Genomic DNA, 6360 nt, shown 5'->3' with positions numbered 1-6360 from the left:
TGAACAGAAATGCTTGGGGATCTTGTACAAACAGGCTCCCAGGTGATGCTGAGGCTGCTCGTCCTGGGACCTCTCTCTGAGGACAAGAGTTGAATGAAGAGCTGTGGGGTGTTCATCATAGGCCTTCCACACCACAAAGACATTTCCACTGCTCAGCTAAAGACTGATCTACTGAGCAGCCCCCGGGTTCAGCTAAACCAGCCAGAGTGATGGGCCTGTGTGTTCTCCAAACTTAAACAGGGAACATGGCTTTGCAAATAAACATACCAACAACCTTCTGGGTTCCCATGTCCTGGACAGTCAGGTTTGTGAGGAGCTGGAAGCCCCTGAGGGGAGTTACTTGTCCGGAAAATAACCACAGGGACATTAAACTGAGGGCCTCGAGGCAGAAGGAGCAAAGTGAGCTCATTTGCTGAGGCTACTGGACAGATGGGTCACAGTGGTCCTCACTGTATGTGTGTCAGTGCGGGGGTAGGCAGCCAGGGGCCACCAGCTCTGCCAGGCCTCCTGGAGCTCCTGCCCGTAGTTGGGGCAGTGCTCCACTCTGCCCTTGGCACACAGCTCCCTATTAGGGAGGTGGGGGCTCCAGTGGCATGGCAGTACTGATGGTCCCAAATGGCTGCTGTGTGAGGGTGGCAGTCAATGTCTCACTGGGAGAGGACATTGGCCCACCCATCCTTCCATCTGTTTGAATATCTATGTTGTCACCAACCACCTTGTAGGAGCACTGTGGGGCTTGAAGGGACGTGGGGACGATTCCTCCTCTACTTCTCACCACTGACCACCCGCCTCTGCTTACACACCTCCTGGTCGGGGAGCTCACTCCCTTCAAAGGCACCCTCTCCATGATGCCCCAGGTCTGCCTCAAGGAAGCTAATCATCCACACTGAAATCAGCCTGCACAAGCACACGCACCCCAAACCCTCCCTGTGACGTCACAGCCTGCCCCCTACCACCTCTGCCCACTCCTCCTTCACTAGGGTGGCCACTCCCTCAGTATTCTGGCCAGCCTTCACAACCTACACCTGTTACCAGTCCCCCAGGTGTGGTGCCCAGCCTCTGCTCATGGCTCTCCTGTGTGGTTTGTGCCGAGGTGGGGTAGCAAGCAGCCCCTGGTGGAAGAAGTCCACACAGACTAGGACAGACATTCCAGTGCTGAGTGGCTGTTGTGCTCACAGCAAATTGAGCCCAGAGGGGAAGCTAATGGGTATGGGGGGTGCGCCAGCCACGGGGACAGTGAGGAAGATATCTCTACATGTGTCCCACCGCTCTCTGCTGGCTCTCAGACCCTGAGACTGAGCTGCTCTCCAGGATCTGCCTGACAGCTGGACTTTGGTGGCAGCCCCCTGAGACTCTCAAGGGACAGAAACCCTGACTGATGGAGGGCCACTAGAGTCCAGACAAGGAGCCCTGGTTGCACAGTGGTTAAGCGCTCCACTGCTAACTGAAATATCAGTGGTTCGAAACCACCCAGTGGCTCTGAGGGAGAAAAGAAATGACCATCTGCTTCCATAAAGATTACAGCCTTGGAAACCCTATGGGGCATTTCTACTCTGTCTTACAGGGTCACTATGAGTCAGAATCAACTCAACAGCAATGGGTCAGGGTTGCCAAGGTGGGCAGAGTCCAGCAAAGGAGACAGATAGTACTCGCAGTAGCCTGATGTGGGCTGATCCCTGTTCAGCCTCCAGCTTGTGGCGGAACTATTATAGTCACCGGGTGCATTAAGTAAACATTGCTGAGTTGCTAATTCGTGGATAAGGCAGGAAGAACAGGGTCAGATACTCAGGTAGGGTCGGGCAAGCACCTAGGAAAAACTAGGCCCATGGGGGGAGGTAAGCAAGAACTTTCAGGAGCTGGGGGGCTGACATACTGTCCCACAAGCGGGCTATTTAACTCAACTGTGTCAGGCTTTTCTGTAACCGCCCCCCCATCAATCATCCATCCAACCATTCATCGTTCATCCATCCATAGCAGCATCTCAGACTCAGGGCGATTGCTTGATACATATCAATGAATTAACAGATGAAGAGGAAATGTCGCCCTTGTAGGTCAAGCTCTTCAGGAGCTGGGCGCCTGTCATCTCTTTGTCAGCAGACAAAGTACCACTAACAGGCCCTGTGCTCCAGGGGCACATGTGACAGTGGACACTGACTGACTCCCTCTTGCTGGCCCCTCTCTACCTCACCTTGTCCTTACTCTGAGGCCATGTTGACCCAAGGTGATGGGAACCTCTCGGATCTCTCTTTGCAGGAGTTTGTGCTAGTGTGATATGAGGGTGGGCTGGAGACTCAGGCTCTGCTCTTTGTTGTGTTCCTGGCCCTAAACGTGGTGACCCTACTGGGAAACCTCACAATGATCATGGTCATTACAGTGGACGTCCGTCTCCACTCTCCCATGTACTTCTTGCTCAAGAACCTCTCCCTCCTGGACCTCTGCTACTCCTCCGTCATCACCCCCAAGGCCCTGGCCAACTTATTCTCCCCAACCAAGGCCATCACCTTAGCCATCTATGCCACCCAGTTCTTCTTCTCCCTGCTGAACACAACTGAGCACTTCCTCCTGGCTGTTATGGCCTATGACCGTTTCATGGCCATCTGCAACCCCCTGCACTATCCGGTTACCATGTGTCCCTCAGCCTGCGCCCACCTGGCACTAGGTACCTACTTTGGAGGCTGGCTCAACTCCATCTTGCAGATCAGCCTCACATTCTGCCTCCCATTCTGTAGCTCCCACCGCATCAACCACTTCTGCGATATGCCACCTCTGCTCCGCATCACCTGTGTCAACACAGCCTTCAATGAACTGGTCAAGTTCGGCATTTGCAGGCTGATCACCGTGGGGACCACCCTTATTGTCCTTATCTCCTACAGCTACATCACAGTGACCATCCTGAGGATGAACTGGGGGACCGGGAGACACGAGGTCTTCTCTACCTGTGGCTCTCACATGGTTGCTGTGTCCCTGTTCTATGGGGCCGTCTTTGTGATGTACACCTAGCCAGGGGCTGTGGAGTCCATGGAACAGGGCAAGGCGGTCTCCATCGTCTACACCTTGGTCATCCCCACGCTCAACTCCCTCATCTACAGTCTACAGAACAAGGAAGTGAAGGAGGCCCTGAAGAGGCTGGTCCAGAAACACTTAGCCATGTGAAGGAGGGCTGTAATGAGTAGGCAGAAGTTCATTTTTAAATACTATCAAGCAATTTTCAAAGAGATTTATAGCAATTTTTATGCCACCCAAAAAGAATATGACAGATCCAGTTGCTTCACATTGTGTGAAATCAGTATTGTATATATATATTTTTTTTAATTTAATTTTAGCCATTTGATGTATCTGTTATTATGGGTCACTTCCATTTTCCTACTGGTGAATGAGATTGGGCATCTTTTCATAAATTTAGTGGTCATTTGGATATTCTGCTGGGAGTAGTATCTATGGTTTGCACTTTAACTGTCTTTTTCTTATTGATTTGTAGGGGTTCCTTATATGTTCTGGAGATGAGACCTTTGTTGATGGTATGATGCTCAAATATCTTCTTCTACTTTGTGGTTTTCATTTTCACTCTCTAATGGTGTCTTTCAATCAACAGAATTTCTTACATTTAATGTAGTAAGTTTATCCATCTATTATTCTGTGTCTATATCACAAAAAAACTGCATACCAACATCACAGGGAAAGTCCTCCAGGTTATGTTTTAGAAGTTTAATTGACCAGCCTTTTATATTAAGAGAGACAATTCATATGCAATTAATTTTTGTGGTTGTTTTGAGGCAGGGTCAAGTTTTACCTTTTTGCCAAATGGCTATCTATTGACTATTATTTACGGAAGAGCGATCCTTCCCAACTGCAGTACAATACCACTGTTATGGATTGAATTGTGTCCCCCCAAAAATGTGTGTCAACTTGGCTAGGCCATGATTCCCAGTATCCTGTGGTTGCCCTCCATTTTGTGATCTGATGTAATTTCCCTGTGTGTTGTAAATCCTGATCTCTGCCTGTGCTTAATGAGGCAAGATGAGGTTATGTTAAAGAGGTTTAGGGTGGGATGCAACACCCTTACTCAGGTCACAGACTTGATCATATATAAGGGGAGTTTCCCTGGGGTATGGCCTGCATCATCTTTTATCTTACAAGAGGTAAAAGGAGAAAGAAGCTAGGCAAGAGATGGGAGACCTCAAACCACCAAAAAAGAAGAGCCAGGAGTGAGCGTGTCCTTTGGACCTGGGGTCCCTGTGCTCAGAAGCTCCTAGACCAGGGAAAGATTGATGACAAGGACCTACCTCCAGAGGTGGCAGAGAAACCGTTCCTCTGGAGCTGGCACCCTGAATTTGGACTTCTAGCCTCTTAAACTGTGAGAGAATAAGCTTCTATTTGTTAAAGTCTCCACTCGTGCTATTTCTGTTATAGCAGCACTACTTAACTAAAACAGCCACTTTTGTCTCAAAAGTCCAGGTATATGTGGACACACAGTGTGCTCATGGATGGGAAGGGTCAATATTATAAAGATCTTAATTTTTCATGTTAATCTATAAATTCAATGTTACCTCAACCTTAACAGGATTTTTATAGAATTGAGCAAACTGATTCTACAATAGGATTCATCATGTCAAAGAATAGCCAAAGAATTTATGAAAAGTAAAAACAAAGAGGAGGAACTTGTCCTGCAAAAATCAAGACTCCTTTGAAAACTCTAGCAATCCAAAGTGTAGTATTGCCAGATATCTAATAGAAAAATAGAAAATGAAAATCAAATGGCTGAAAATGTTTTGAGAAGATACTGGAAGTCATTAGAAGATAGAAGATGCAATTTCTTTTTAATGCTATGTACTTAACACACCCATCAAAACAAGGAAGGATGGAGAAAATGGGAACTCATACACTGCTGATTGTGTTTAATCAGTTCAAACATTTGAAGAGAAATTTGGCCATTTAAGTGGAAAAAGAAGAAAAAAATTAATGTGATGCACCTGTTCACCAAAGACAGTCAAAAGCAAGGTAATTTATAGATAGAACAGTTCACCCCCATGTTCTCACAGAAGTTACAAATACAGACAAGCCAGCTGCACAGACCCTTGGTAAAGAACCTAGAACAGAACTACAAGTGTTGGCATCAATAACCTTCTAGCCCCACAATGTGCCATCCCCCTGGTCACCAAAGGGGATCGTGCACTGTGTCCTCTTCCATGTAACCAGGGTGTCCTGACACGGAAGGCTTTCACCCCTGGGGCTGAGTAGTGTGATTGAATGAAAAAACGTGGAAAGATACAATGGAGCCTCCAGATGTACGATTAATATATTTATAAATGAGGTTGAGGAACAAAATGTGACTTTCCCTACTAAAGGATTCACTTTTTTCCCTTAGAGGGGAAAAGCTGATCATTGTTATATTATTCATCACTGGAAAACAGACACACAGAACAAAAAAGACTAAATATCCTCCAACAGAAGACTGCACAAATACATTGAGACACAGTCGTGTGATGTTTAAAACTTTTGAAGTAAACACATGGAGTAAGGACGGACCTTGAGAATACAATGTGAAGTGGAAAAAAGGAAGCTGCATACATACAATACAGTGGTAAGTGTTAAAGGTAAAATGAAAAACACACAAAAAATTTATCTATGTCTTACATGAGAAAATGCTCTCGATCATTAGCCATTAGAGAAATGCAAATTAAAACTACGATGAGATTCCATCTCACACCAGCAAGGCTGGCATTAATCCAAAAAACACAAAATAATAAATGTTGGAGAGGCTGCGGAGAGATTGGAACTCTCATACACTGCTGGTGGGAATGTAAAATGGTACGACCACTTTGGAAATCTATCTGGCGTTATCTTAAACAGTTAGAAATAGAACTACCATACAACCCAGAAATCCCACTCCTGGGAATATACCCTAGAGATACAAGAGCCTTCATACAAACAGATATATGCACACCCATGTTTATTGCAGCTCTGTTTACAATAGCAAAAAGTTGGAAGCAACCAAGGTGTCCACCAACGGATGAATGGGTAAATAAATTGTGGTATATTCACACAATGGAATACTACGCATCGATAAAGAACAGTGATGAATCTCTGAAACATTTCATAACATGGAGGAACCTGGAAGGCATTATGCTGAGCGAAATTAGTCAGAGGCAAAAGGACAAATTTTGTATAAGACCACTATTATAAGATCTTGAGAAATAGTAAACCTGAGAAGAACACATACTTTTGTGGTGACGAGGGGGGGAGGGAGGGAGGGTGGGAGAGGGTTTTTTTATTGATTAATCAGTAGATAAGAACTGCTTTAGGTGAAGGGAAAGACAACACTCAATACATGGAAGGTCAGCTCAATTGGACTGGACCAAA

General features: G+C 46.1%; 1 pseudogene; it reads left to right on the top strand.

Moving 5' to 3' along the window:
• The first annotated feature begins 1550 nt into the window (after nucleotides 1–1550).
• Nucleotides 1551–3153, top strand: LOC100658807 (olfactory receptor 9S13-like; annotated as a pseudogene).
• The last annotated feature ends 3207 nt before the right edge of the window (nucleotides 3154–6360 follow it).

This window comes from Loxodonta africana, chromosome 6 (assembly GCF_030014295.1).
Source record: "Loxodonta africana isolate mLoxAfr1 chromosome 6, mLoxAfr1.hap2, whole genome shotgun sequence".
Taxonomy (NCBI): domain Eukaryota; kingdom Metazoa; phylum Chordata; class Mammalia; order Proboscidea; family Elephantidae; genus Loxodonta; species Loxodonta africana.
Note: the sequence above shows the minus strand (reverse complement) of the source record. Positions and strands in the feature narration are given on the sequence as shown.